Source organism: Bos mutus, chromosome X (genome assembly GCF_027580195.1).
Source record: "Bos mutus isolate GX-2022 chromosome X, NWIPB_WYAK_1.1, whole genome shotgun sequence".
In the NCBI taxonomy this organism is placed as follows: domain Eukaryota; kingdom Metazoa; phylum Chordata; class Mammalia; order Artiodactyla; family Bovidae; genus Bos; species Bos mutus.
In genome coordinates this window covers 66,239,789-66,254,894 of record NC_091646.1, presented here as the reverse complement: position 1 = coordinate 66,254,894, position 15,106 = coordinate 66,239,789, and positions in this window count along the sequence as shown.

Genomic DNA, 15,106 nt, shown 5'->3' with positions numbered 1-15,106 from the left:
TTCTCTTTTTATGTGTTTCCTATGCACACTTTCCTTTAGTTTCCAGCCAGATTACATATTTAAGTCCTTTTTTGCACTGTGCTTGACACAATCTCCATTTTGTCCTGCAGCACAACCTTGTCTCTTGTGTTCCAGAACTCTTTTTTTTCTGAATTAGAACCTGTATACAGAGACTTATTAGAGTCCTTCCCTCCTTATTTACTTCTTGAACATGCTACATGTGTGCTCAGTTGCTCAGTCATGTCCAACTCTTTGCTACTAGGGAATTAGTGTTTATGGCCATATGCAGAAGTAATACTTGGTGTCCAGATACTCTAGAGACTTTGGCTTATGGACAGATCCTGGGCCAATTGTTAGAATGTAGTGGCATGCTTACAGGTTGTTCTCTCTGGTAGATCTAATGAATGGCATCTCTGGTCAGAAACACGTGGGTGGAACAAACAAACATAACCAGATGGTAGTCAGAAACCATAAATAATTCTCACATGCACAATTGGGAAAAAATCCTCCCATTCACTATAGAATGAACAGGGTTCATCTCAACATCACCCTTAAGAATCAAGATGCTAGAAATACCAGCCTGTCAGATTTTCCAAGTGAATAAGTATACTAGATACTTCTGAACTTTACAATGTTTGTAATTTTTATAAGGAAGCCTACACATATGAATTTTCCATTTTTCTTTTCTTTCTTTCTCTCCCCAGCCCCCACCGCCACTATTTTTTGGCCATGCTATACAGCATGCAAGAATTTTAGTTCTCTGAGCAGGGGTCAAACCTGTGCTTCCTGTAGTAGAAGTGCAGTGTTTTAACCACTTGACCACCAGAGAAGTCCCCCATTTTTATTTTCTGAAGGATGGAGTTGGACTTGTATTGAGGGTGTTGGATGGGCCTTGGGGGAGAAAACCATATGAATACACATCAAACAGCTCTAAGCTTTCCTTGTCTCTGAAAGTTAGCTTGTAGCTCATCATTTAGGTTAGCATTAGCCTCTATTTGTGCAGTATATCCTAATTTCTATTAATAATTCATACTGTAGGGGATTTAGTAAAAAGTGCGACCCCGACAGTTGGGTGAAAATCAGGAGAACCTCTTACCTGTAAGTATGGTGTGTAGAACTGGAGTAGGAATACAGACTATCGGGCATGAAAGAAAGGGGGAAAATTCAGGCTAGAAATGCATGTCCAAATTAATTCATCAAGCTTTTAAGTAGGCATGAGTTGAGGATCAAAAGCCGAAGTGTGAAGCCAAATGGGGTTGGAAACAAGGAGCAATAAGTTGGAAACAAGGGACAATATGTCTAAGCAAGAGAAGTGGTGCATATTATTCTAGAGAAAGGAACATTAATCCTTGGCTGAATTTTTTTACTAGCTAATAGTCTCTGTTTTCTTGGACAAGTGGGTCCAGTGAAGGGGCCCATTCATTCCCAAGATATCCTTCCCTAAGCAGGGCCTAGAGTTTTACAGGTTTACCAATAGAAAGCCTTAATGCTGTCTGGTGCATTCCTCTAGGCAGTTTACATGACTGCTTTTGTGATCTGTACCCTTTTCAGGGAAACAAGTACCAAAACTGGCCATTGTTTCATCATCATGGTTACAACATATTTTTCATGTTATATGTGTATTATCTTTCTTGGGTTGGCAAAATTAGTAGGATGAAACATAAAGCGTGAAAGCTTGAATGAATATTTATGAATTGGCAAGGATGTTCAGTATAAAACTGTAGTGAAGGGAACCAAAAGAAGTTTCCCACTTGGATGTCTTTGCCTGAGACTTTGAATTGGTTAGAATACTCTTTATATGTCTCTTTATATGCTGTGAAGATGTGGTTGAAACTAGGAGATACAAGGTGGTAACAATACTGGCACTCATAATTTTTCTAAGAAAGAATGTTCAGTATGGAGAAATGCAGCTGTGGTCAATGCTGACAAAGAGAATAAACAAATACACAAAGAGTGTAAACAAAGTGAACACAGTGATTGTAGCACTAAGGCAAACTGAAGCTGAACACTTCAGTTTGTCTTTCTTGAACAAAGTGGCCATATGGCCAGTGCAAACAGCATATGGAAGCTATGGTTAGTACAAATTAGGAGATCAAAGACATTTTATGATTCTAATAGACATGACTAGTACAGACTAGAAAGCAATACATATTATCTAGTTCATTCAAGCTAATATAACAAAATGCCATAGATTGGGTGGCTTATAAAAGCCAGAAGTATATTTCTCACAGTTCTGAAGGCTGAGAAGTCCATGATCAAGGCACTGGCAGATTTGGTGTCTGGTGAAGGCATACTTTCTGGATCATAGTTAGCTGTCTGTTTGTTGTAATCTCACATGGTAGAGGGGCTAATGAGCACTGTGGAGTCACTTATAAGAGCACTAGTCTCATTCATGAGGTCACTATCCTCATGACTTAAGCACCTCTCAAAGACCCCATCTCCTAATAACCTTGGGGGTTAGGATTTCAACATATGAATTGGGGATGGCACAATATTCAGACCACAGCACACATCTTTTGTGAAGAAAACACCATCAACTATGCTGACAAAGATGTGACAAACTGTTTAGAAGAGCCTTCTTTCTTAAACAATATAGCCATGGCCAATGCAAGGAGCAATAGGTAAGTCTTTTAATAAAAGTTGTACCCATAGTCATTGTATGCACGGGAAGTTGAACAGTTATTCATGAATAAAGCACTCAAGTTTGGAGCTCTTCATGTATTTTCCTTTTTCTTATTGATTTGCAGTATATAATATGAAATATAATACAGTACAACACTTCTAGTGTTTACTGTGTGCTTTAGGCATTTTATATAGATTGTCATATTTGATCATGAAAACAACCTATGAAGTAGATATTATTGCTATTGTTATTCCTGTCTTACAGATGAGGGAACTGAGGTATGAGGCAATTAAATTAATTGTTCAAACTTATACAGCTAATAAATGATATAGCCATACTTTAAAACCCAAGAGGTATGACTGTAGATATTCTGCTCCCAATCACTTTTTGATACTTCTCTGCAGGGAAGTGGGACACTTCTTTAGAGAAAAAATTAGCTATGAAGAGTTCAAAGAGAGAGCAAGGAGACTAATTTTCATATAAAAGAACTATGCAGTATATAAGGAGGTTGGATAGTTCTTTCATGGATACTGGGGCTATGGTTGGTGCAGATAAGGAAGTGGGAAAATGTGTGTGGTATTAGGGTGTGTGAGACAGGGAAGGAGGGAGAATTTGTCTCAGCAAGATTGTGAAGGTGGAAGATTTTTTCTAAATAAGGTAGTTATGTTCCTTGAAGGCACAGGAAGAAGAGTTCTTTTGTAAATAAGTTTCCTGTAGCCGGTGAAGATTGAGAGGTTGGGGACAGAAAATGTGTTTGATAAGTACATTGTCTATGGATAATTGCAAAAGAAATATGGAAGATTTATTATAGGAACTAGGCGGTCAGCTACAACAAGTTTAAAGTGAAATTCAGTTCATTTCAGTCACTCAGTCGCGTCCAAATTTTTGCAACCCCACGAACCGCAGCATGCCAGGCCTCCCTGTCCATCACCAACTCCCAGAGTTTACTCAAACGCATGTCCATTGATTCGGTGATGCCATCCAACCATCTCATCCTCTGTCGTCCCCTTCTCCTGCCGTCAATCTTTCCCAGCATCAGGGTCTTTTCAAATGAGTCAGCTCTTCGCATGAGGTGGCCAAAGTATTGGAGTTTCAGCTTCAACATCAGTCCTTCCAATGAACACCCAGGACTGATTTCCTTTAGGATGGACTGGTTGGATCTCCTTGCAGTCCAAAGGACTCTCAAGAGTCTTCTCCAACACCACAGTTCAAAAGCATCAATTCTTTGGTGCTCAGCTTTCTTTATAGTCTCACATCCATACATAACTACTGGAAAAACCATAGCTTTGACTAGATGGACCTTTGTTGGCAAAGTAATGTCTCTGCTTTTTAATATGCTGTCTAGGTTGGTCATAGCTTTTCTTCCAAGTAGCAAGTGTCTTTTAATTTCATGGCTGAAATCAGCATCTGCAGTGATTTTGGAGACAAAAAAACTAGTCTCTCACTGTTTCCATCGTTTCCCCATCTATTTGCCATGAAGTGATGGGACCAGATGCCATGATGTTAGTTTTTTGAATGTTGAGTTTTAAGCCAACTTTTTCACTCTCCTCTTTCACTTTCATCGAGAGGCTCTTCTGTTCTTTTCTGCACAGCATGTCTCATAGCTTCATGAGTTATGCAAGCCTGTGATCCTTAAAGGGAAAATTATTTGGATTAATTTTATTTCTTTTAATTCTCTGATTGTCATGACTAGGACCTCCAGAACTGTGTTGAATAGAAATGGAAAGAGGGAACATATCTGTCTTATTCTTGATCATAAAGGAAATACTTTCAGTTTTTCACTGTTGAGTACAATGTTACCTGTGGGTTTGTTATATATGGCCTTTTGTTATTTTGAGGTAGGTTTCCTCTATACCCACTACCTGGAGAGTTTTTTTTTTTTTAAATCATAAATGGGTGTTGAATTTTATCAAAAGCTTTTCCTGTATCTATTAAGATGATCATATGGATTTTATTCTTCAGTTTTTTAATGAGGTGCATCATTCTGATTGATTTGCAGATATTCAAACATCTTTGTTTCCTTGGGATAAATTCCATTTGATTGTGCTCCTTTTAAAGTATTGTTTGATTCAGTTTTCTATTATTTTACTGGCAATTTTTGCGTCTATGTTCACCAGTGATATAGGCCTTTAATTTTCTTTTTTGTGTGATATCTTTGTCTGGTTTGGTATCAGAGTGATAGTGGCCTCATTAAATGAGTTTGGGAGTGTTTCTCCCTCCACAATTTTTTGGGAAGAGTTTCAGAAGGATAGATGTTAACCCTTCACTAAATGTTTGATATAATTTGCCTGTGAAACCATCTGTTCCTAAACTTTTGTTTGTTGAGATATTTTAAACCACAGTTTAAATTTCAGTACTTGTGATTGATCTATTCATATTTTCTTTCTTCCTGGTTCAGGTGGGGAAGATTGGGCCTTTCTAAGAATTGTCCATTTCTTCTAGGTTGTCCATTTTATTGGTGTATAGTTGCTTGTGGTAGTCTCTTATGATTCTTTGTTTTTTCTGTGGTGTTGGCTGTAACTTCCATTTTGTTTCTAATTTTATTGATTTACATCCTCTTTTTTTTATAAGTTTGGCAAAAAAAAAAAAAAAACTTAGAATAGGTAAAAGCAACTATGTAAAACAAGAAGAAAGTTGAGCAGAATTACTCTACTCAACTTTAATACTTATTATATAGCTTCAGTCATTAAAAACAATGTAATTCTGGTAGAAGGATAAACACACAAATCAATAGGACACAATAAAGAATCCAGAAATGGATCTGTACAAATATTCTCAATTTCTTTTTAAAAGGTGAAAAATCAATTCAGTTTGAAGACATAAACAACAAATTTTGCTGGAGCAATTGAATATCCATAGGCAAAAAGTTGCACTTACTCCTTATACAAAAATATAAACTTTTAGAGCAAAACAAAAAAGAAGATCCTTGGGACCTAGGCCTTCATAACAAGTTCTGATATTTGACACTAAAAGCACAATCCATTATAGGGATAATTGATGAATTAGTCCTGACATTATCAACCTTAGAAACTTTTGAACTATAAGATACCTTGTTAAAATAATGAAAAAAACAAGCTACATGCTGGAAGGAAATATTTGCAAACCATATATCTGTCAAAGGACTTATATCTAGAACATATAAAGATTTCACCTGGTTCCCAGAATTTATTGAATTGAGTTTCTAGCATTTGTTAATATGTCTTTAAGACATTCCTAAATTTTATGTCATCAGGCCTATATAAATGTCACTCTTATAATTCAGACTTTTAGTCTGATTCTGATGCCTAATAATTTCCTGAACTTCCATGCCTTGATACAGGAGATGTAAGCAATCCACCATTAATTTACAAACACTTTGCTGCTCACAAACTGGCCTGAGAATTTCTCTAGCTATGAAAAGGGATTGATAGTACCTGGCCTGTGAGTAAGGTAACATTGTTGTTGCAAGAAATTTTAAAAAATATTATCTTTATTTTCCAGATTTAACTAATGGGGATGTAAAAGATGCAGCAACTTGCCCAAGATTATGGACCAAAGTAATAGATAGCTACTAGTTTTTTTCTATAGTTTTCTTTGTGTCTATTTCATTTATTTCACCTCTGATCTTTATGATTTATTTCCATCTACTTACTTTGGGTTTTGTTTGTTCATATATTTATAATATAATGTTTTGAGAGACTTTCTTTTTTTCTAAGACTGAGACTTGAACCCAGAGGTTTTGCTTCCTAGTTGGATGCTTTCTCTCCACTGCATAGCATAGCTCCCTCAATAATATCAGCATGTATGATACCTGAAAGAGATTTTCTTTAACTCAAGTTGATAAAATTTGTAGTATATAAAATTTAGTAATACACTCATTCAGAATTTCAACAAACATGCATTGAAATATTACTGTGTTGCAGGCCTTGGGCTACGTAGTGTAGAAATATTTGAGGTATTCAAATAGGAATCACTCCTGAATAATTTTCATTAAATAAGTCTCTAGGAGCACTGTTGTATATAACAGTCTGAATTTTTCCAAGAGACCTATTTAGAATATTAGGTTTAAAAGGGTTTGCCAGAAATCAAACCTCCAAGTACAGGCAAACCCAACTTAATCATAGTTAAATCTAAGTACTGATGTAAGCACTACACACACACATGCATACACACAGAGTAATCTAATCCACACCATAATTGTAAGAGATAGGTGGCATTTTCTCCACTTTAGAGATGAGGGAATTAGGGTTAGGAAGATTAAGTGACTTGTCCATAACTATATAGCAAGTAAGTAGCTGAGCCAATATTTAAACTCAGTCTGTTGTGGGAGTCCACACTTTTAGTCACTTCACTCTTCAACATGTACATTATTTTGTGGATATGAAAATGTATTCCCCAAATACCTCCACTAACCTAAGGTGAAAGACAGAAAGCAAAAAGGAAGCAAAAAAAGTAGTCATCTAATTGAGTGCTCTGCAATGATCTTTGAGCTCCAAGAAACTTATTCCACCATATGAAGCAAAAACAAAAGTCATAGAGTTTTCATAAAGGAGAGATGGAGACATTGAACTTGGACTTTATTAGATTCCCTTTCAAGGTAGTACAATTGAAAATATTCTGCAGGGAGTTTCTTGAGGCAGATTTTGGTTCTTTTTTTTTTTGAGGAGTCTCTTTAATATAGTCTCAACTTGACATAAAATGGGGGAAAAGGTAGCATTTGCACTGAGCTTCTGAGTCCTTTGACATACACTCCAATAGTGTTACTCATCCGACCTCTGCCCCCAACTCCTATTGCCACTTCCACAATGTAACAATCCAAGTAGTAGAAAGTATCTTTTGGTAAAAATTACTCTTTCCAATAGTTTTGGTTCATAGGAATGTACCCTCTTTCTCCCCTGATGGTTTCCCACTTCAATTTCCCAGCAATGAGTGTTTCCTAATGCCTAGACTGTTGGCAGTATTTCCACCAAGAAAAGCTGCTTCCCAGTCCTGCTGCATGCCAACTCTGACAGCAAGGGTGACAGAGAGGCAGGCTACCGGTCCAGTGATTTCTGCTGCAATAAGGTTTCTGATAGACAGTTTACCCTGCAAGAAGACATCTACCAGATCTGTTTGTGCCATGGGGGATAATTGAAAGGGAAGTATGAGCACTGGAAAGAAGATAGAAGAGGACAAACAGCACATGAAAAAAAGGGCGTTCAGCTGTTTCAAGAAGGAAGAGAAAAATGGAGGGCAACAGACTCTGTAACTCTTCTGTCCTCCCTCAAAGAATGTGATGAAAAGTATTGCAGATAAGTATTTGATGTATTAGACATATTCCATCAGAAGACTCACAACAGAGCTGATCGTTCCACCACAGAATTCTCAGGTTAAGGTGTATAACTTCCCTTCCACTGCCTTCTAGCCAGAGAGTACTAGAAAAAATGGTCTGTTTGCCTGGGTTTGGGTTTAGGGTTCAGGAATATTCAGTCATGCCACCATAGATCCCAGTGACTCATCCTTTTGCTGACCCCTAAGATGGGGTGGGCCTCCAGTAAGAATTTGGAAGGGAGTAGCTCCAAGATACTTATCCCTACTGACTTTAGGTAATTGACCCACATAGTGAAGCCAAAGCTCCCATTAGTCTGGCCTTATCTGGCATAGCTACTCCTGTTATTCTTGGCCAAGACAGAAATTACAGCAAACTATTTCATAATTTTTATCAGGCTCAGCAGTGAGGAAAGCTGAAGGTTCATGGCAGACAGGTGCAGAGAAAATGAAGGTAGAGACAGTCTGCACGGCACAAAGACAGTCAACTTGGGGGTTAGAAATGAGGAATAGGGTATGGCAACTAGGAAAAAGGGTCAAATATTAGCTTCTAAAAATCCTTTCCACTAAATAAAAACAAACACATAGATACAGAGAAGAGAGTAGCAGTGGTTACCAGAGGGGAAGGGGTAGTGGGGAGGGTGAAATGAGTAAGGGAGCCAACTGTATGGTGATGGATGGAAACTAAATTTTTGGTGGTGAACACACTGTGGTGGATACAGAAGAAGAAATACAATGCTGTATACATGAAATATATACTGGCTTAAACAAATGTTACCCCAATAAATAATCAATTGAAAGCCTTTTCACTCTGACATGTTTGCATGTCAGAGAAATAACCCTAAAAAACTGCCATATATTTTAGAGGTAAATTTTTGTCCTAGAGGTAGATATATCCAACCATACATGTGATTCCCTAAAAAAGATTGGGAAGATATGACTTTGCAACAACACAGATTTTGCAGACTCAGGCCCAGTTAGTTGATTCTGAGTTCATGATGAGTTAGTAAGCTGTCAAAAATTCTAGTGTAAAATTAGATTGTATCAATAGGACCATAATGCTCAGAATTATAGAATTGATAGTTCCACTTTATTTTGGGTTGGTAAGACCACTTGAGATATTATTTTTCCTTCTATATACTATAGTTTATAACTGATATTGGTAAACTGGGTCAGGTTACAAAATAGTAGGATGATGAACGAGGAGGAGCCTAAAACTACTGAATGTGAGGAACAGTAAAATGAACTAGAGATGTTTATCATGAATAGATTTAGTTACTGTAAGGGCTATAATAGAAAACTGAAATTAGACTTTCCCTATATAACATAAATGGAGAAGAAAATGGCAACCCATTCCAGTATTCTTGCCTGGAGAATCTCATGGACAGAAGAGCCTGGTGGGCTATAGTCCATAGGGTTGCAAAGAGTTGGACATGACTGAGTGACTAACACACATATAATACAGATGAAATAGGACTACTGGATAGAAGTTGCTGACAAGGGAAGCTTTTCTAACAAATCTGGGAATATTCCGGAACTCAAAGAAATGATTCCTAAAATCAGTTTTAAATTGACTGGAGTGATTACTCACCAATGGCGGATAGAAGTAACAGTGAGCTGGCAGAAAAAGGGATCATCAGAGGACCCAGAATGCTGATGGGAAAAGCTGTGGTTTTAACTGAGGTGAGGATAAAAGTAAATTCACAAAGAACCCAAAATGTTAGAGTGGAAAAACAAAAAATAAGAGCAAAGTGAGGTGAAGTCCCAGACAGTATGAGTGGGAAACAACCAGAAGAAATGCACATAAGTAGTTTCAGATGAAGTCCAGTTAGAAGAACCAAGACAGAAACAGTAATGACAGCTGGATTTTACCCAGGAAGTTATTTCATGGCTCCTTCAGAGATATAAAATATTTAAGAAGGTGACTCAAAAGGACAACTGCTATAAAGATCACTGCCCCCAAGTGATTGAGGAATCTTAAAGCTAGAAGTCACCGTAGAGAGTATATAATCCATACTCTGTTTCAGTTTTACCTTTGAAATTCTATTTTCTGCAGGGTTTAGTGCACTTTTCCATAATATGCGAGTTTCAAACTGATAGCTAGGCAAACCACACAAACAATACTTGAGGAACATCAGTTACCAACAACCAGGTTCAGTTCAGTTCAGTTCAGTTCAGTCACTCAGTCATGTCCGACTCTTTGCGACCCCATGAATCGCAGCATGCCAGGCCTCCCTGTCCATCACCAGCTCCCGGAGTTAACAGACTCATGTCCATTGAGTCAGTGATGCCATCCAGCCATCTCATCCTCTGTCGTCCCCTTCTCCTCCTGCCCCCAATCCCTGCCAGCATCAGAGTCCTTTCCAGTGAGTCAACTCTTCGCATGAGGTGGCCAAAATACTGGAGTTTCAGCTTTAGCATCATTCCTTCCAAAGATATCCCAGGGCTGATCTCCTTCAGAATGGACTGGTTGGATCTCCTTGCAGTCCAAGGGATTCTCAAGAGTCTTCTGCAACACCACAGTTCAAAAGCATCAATTCTTCAGCACTCAGCCTTCTTCACAGTCCAACTCTCACATCCATACATGACCTCTGGGAAAACCATAGCCTTGACTAGATGAACCTTTGTTGGCAAAGTAATGTCTCTGCTTTTGAATATGCCATCTAGGTTGGTCATAACTTTCCTTCCAAGGAGTAAGCCTCTTTTAATTTCATGGCTGTAGTCACCATCTGCAGTGATTTTGGAGCCCAGAAAAATAAAGTCTGACAATGTTTCCACTGTTTCCCATCTATTTCCCATGAAGTGATGGGACCGGATGCCATGATCTTTGTTTTCTGAATGTTGAGCTTTAAGCCAACTTTTTCACTCTCCTCTTTCACTTTCATCAACAGGCTTTTTAGTTCCTCTTCACTTTCTGCCATAAGGGTGGTGTCATCTGCATATCTGAGGTTATTGATATTTCTCCCGGCAATCTTGATTCCAGCTTGTGTTTCTTCCAGTCCAGCATTTCTCATGATGTACTCTGCATATAAGTTAAATAAGCAGGGTGACAATATACAGCCTTGATGTACTCCTTTTCCTATTTGATACCAGTCTGTTGTTCCATGTCCAGTTCTAACTGTTGCTTCCTGACCTGCACACAAATTTCTCAAGAGGGAGATCAGGTGGTCTGGTATTCCCATCTCTTGAAGAATTGTCCACAGTTTATTGTGATCCACACAGTCAAAGGCTTTGGCATAATCAATAAAGCAGAAATAGATGTTTTTCTGGAATTCTCTTGCTTTTTCCATGATCCAGCAGATGTTGGCAATTTGATCTCTAGTTCCTCTGCCTTTTCTAAAACCAGCTTGAACATCAGGAAGTTCATGGTTCACATATTTCTGAAGCCTGGCTTAGAGACTTTTGAGCATTACTTCACTAGCGTGTGAGATGAGTGCAATTGTGTGGTAGTTTGAGCATTCTTTGGCATTGCCTTTCTTTGGGATTGGAATGAAAACTGACCTTTTCCAGTCCTGTGGCCACTGCTGAGTTTTCCAAATTTGCTGGCATATTGAGTGCAGCACTTTCACAGCATCATCTTTTAGGATTTGAAATAGCTCAACTGGAATTCTATCACCTCCACTAGCTTTGTTCGTAGTGATGCTTTCAAAGGCCCACTTGACTTCACATTCCAGGATGTCTGGCTCTAGGTGAGTGATCACACCATCGTGATTATCTGGGTCGTGAAGGTCTTTTTTGTACAGTTCTTATGTGTATTCTTGCCACCTCTTCTTAATATATTCTGCTTCTGTTATGTCCGTACCATTTCTGTCCTTTAACGAGCCCATCTTTGCATGAAATGTTCCCTTGGTATCTCTAATTTTCTAGAAGAGATCTCTAGTCTTTCCTATTCTGTTGTTTTCCTCTATTTCTTTGCAATGATCACTGAGGAAGGCTTTTTTTTTATCTCTTCTTTCTATTCTTTGGAACTCTGCATTCAGATGCTTATATCTTTCCTTTCTCCCTTGTTTTTTGCTTCTCTTCTTTTCACAGCTATTTGTAAGGCCTCCCCAGACAGCCATTTTGCTTTTTTGCATTTCTTTTCCATGGGGATGGTCTTAATCCCTGTCTCCTGTACAATGTCACGAACCTCATTTCATAGTTCATCAGGCACTCTATCTATCAGATCTAGTCCCTTAAATCAATTTCTCACTTCCACTGTATAATCATAAGGGATTTGACTTAGGGCATACCTCAATGGTCTAGTGGTTTTCCCTACTTTCTTCAATTTAAGTCTGAATTTGGCAATAAGAAGTTCATGGTCTGAGCCACAGTCAGCTCCTGGTCTTGTTTTTGCTGACTGTATAGAGCTTCTCCATGTTTGGCTGCAAAGAATATAATCAGTCTGATTTCGGTGTTGACCATCTGGTGATGTCCATGACAACTAGGTAACCTTTCTCATTTGGGCAGCTATCTTTTACAGTATTGCAATGTACTTCATCTGAACACTATTTTCAAGCAAACTACAGATTAGACTCCAAGGATTTCTCTCATCCTATCTCTTTCCACAACTTTCCCCACTGTATAAAATTTCCTTAGGTACTCAAGGCAGTGTAGGCCGACCTCCAATTATTCCTTTAGCAGCCCAAAGACATATAAATGACCAAATGGAAAGAGTACTCCTTAAGGAATCCTACTACTCTAGAAATAACACGCAGTTGCTCAGCCAATTTCTGTTCGTTGTGTTGTCAAGTCCATAGCCTTGTAGTTATAGCAATCAAATATTCTCAAGATCCATCTCATCTTCCACTGATCCTCAGCCAAATTTAGCCCTACATCCTGCTGCTGCCACTGCTAAGTCGCTTCAGTCGTGTCCAACTCTGTGCGATCCCATAGATGGAAGACAACCAGGCTCCCCCATCCCTGGGATTCTCCAGGCAAGAGACTGGAGTGAGTTGCCATTTCCTTCACCAATGCATGAAAGTGAAAAGTGAAAGTGAAGTTGCTCAGCCATGTCCGACTCTTAGCAACCCCATGGACTGCAGCCTACCAGGCTCTGCTGCCCATGGGATTTTCTAGGCAAGAGTACTGGAGTGGGGTGCCACTGCCTTCTCTGAGCCCTACATCCTAGTGACTATCAAAAATGCCCTTTTTTAAACAAGTGAAAATAAAAGGGGATATAAACACAGGACTTCCTATCCATTAAGTACAATTACAAGTGACAAACAAAGAACTCTGAAAGGTAGAACTAGTTAAGGACCCCCAGGATTGCAGAAAAAAAGCAGCAGGGTGCCTTACATCACTCCATTCCACAGAAGGAAGTAACACATGCCTGGTATTTCCTGACCCTCAGTTTAATAGCAGAAGGTAGTGCAGGTAGGCTTGTTTCACCCCTAGATCCCCTGGAGTCCAGCCTACAACACCAGACCAGCCTACCACCACAGGAAAGGGGGAATTGATCTCCCCACTGACAATAAGTAGCCAGGAGAAGTGCTCTCCTTCCCTGTAGGCCTAGTACTCCCCTTCCTACCAAAAGATACTGGATGCCTGGGTAGCACTAACAGAGATTGCACAACAAAAACCATCTCCACCTGAGTATGAATCACTCTTCATTATCACAGGCTAGAGCCTTGATTTCCCCACTTATAAGCATCAGATGACCTCTCTTTGGGAAACCCATTGGTCTCTTCAGTTAACATCAACTGAGACCAGTGGGACCCCTAGTAGCACAAGATAAACGAAGTAGATGAGACTAGCAATAGAAAGGTTCCTAAAATTACACCTTCACTGAAACTAAAGTTCACAAAAATATTATAAGGCCTGAATGTTAAACCTAAATAGAGTGAATACCTGCTAAAATAAAATATTTAAATAGGACTCAGAATCTGCTAATGTAATAGAAAATATATATCCAGGAAACAATTAAAAAATTACCTATTATAATAAGAAAAATAAAAATCACAATCTGAATTTTAAAAGACAATCAATTGATGGCATCAAAGTGAATCAGATTATTCATTATTGGAATTATCCTATGTAAATTTAAAGCAGTAAGAATTCTAAACCAAAAAAGGATTCAGTAAGCATTACAAATTCTTTTGAAATACATGAAGACATAGAAAAAAGAAAGAGAAGTTATAATAAAAACCAAATGGAAACTATAGAACTAGAAAAGACAATAACAGATTTTTTTAACTTATGAATGGGCTCAATAGTCAATTGTAGATGACAGAAGATAAAATCAGTGAATTTGAGAACATATGAATAGAATTTATGCAACCTGAACAACAGAAGAAATAGTCAGGGGGAAAAAATGAATAGAGTCTCAGGAACTTGTAAGATAAGAACAAAAGATCCAACATTTGTAACACTGAGTCTCAGAAAAGGAGAAAGTGAAGCCAAAAATCTCTCAAATTTGTTGAAAGATATAAAACCCTAGAATCAAAAAGCTAAGTAAATCCCAAAGAGGATAAATGCAAAGAAATACATGCCAAGACACATCATAAGTAAACTTCTGAAAATAGAGGCAAAGGAAAAAAAATCTTGACATTTAAAATTGAAGAAGCAATACATCAAGATCTGGGCAATCCTTTAATAACAGTCAGCATTGCTAGCTACTGTACCTCAAGATGTGGAAAAATTTTGGCCCCCAAATAATCTCTATCAATATCCCTCACCTCATATTCACCTTTTACCTCCTACTTCAGGGGCTATTTCCATAATATACAAAAGATTGTGGAGCAAATGTTCTCAGACTTCCTGAGAACTGACAGTCTACCCTAGAAAACATCCATCTTGTCACACAAGCTAGAACCCTTCATGTTTGTTCCCAATACTGTCTTACCCCATACTTTATGTCTTTATGCATTTTTCAAGTTATAGAGCTTCTACCTCCTCCCTTGAGAATACGATGGCATGATTCATTAGTTTTGTCTAGTAAGATATTTTCTACCTTGTCAGCATATATTCTACCACTCCTTGTCAATTTAATATCATTAATCTTACTTTTCTCTTCCAGTATCACTCCAAATAATTGTTCTCAGTTTCTCATATTAGTAGGCTATTATCATAGCCCCCTTCTCTCTCTCAGACCTTAATCAGTCTCACTATCCCTAGAGATTTCAAGCTGCCCCCTGAAGTTCGAGAATCCATTTGAATGATCCCAGTTATCTTTCGATGACTCCCTTGAAATTTCCCCAATTTGCTGATATCTGTTTA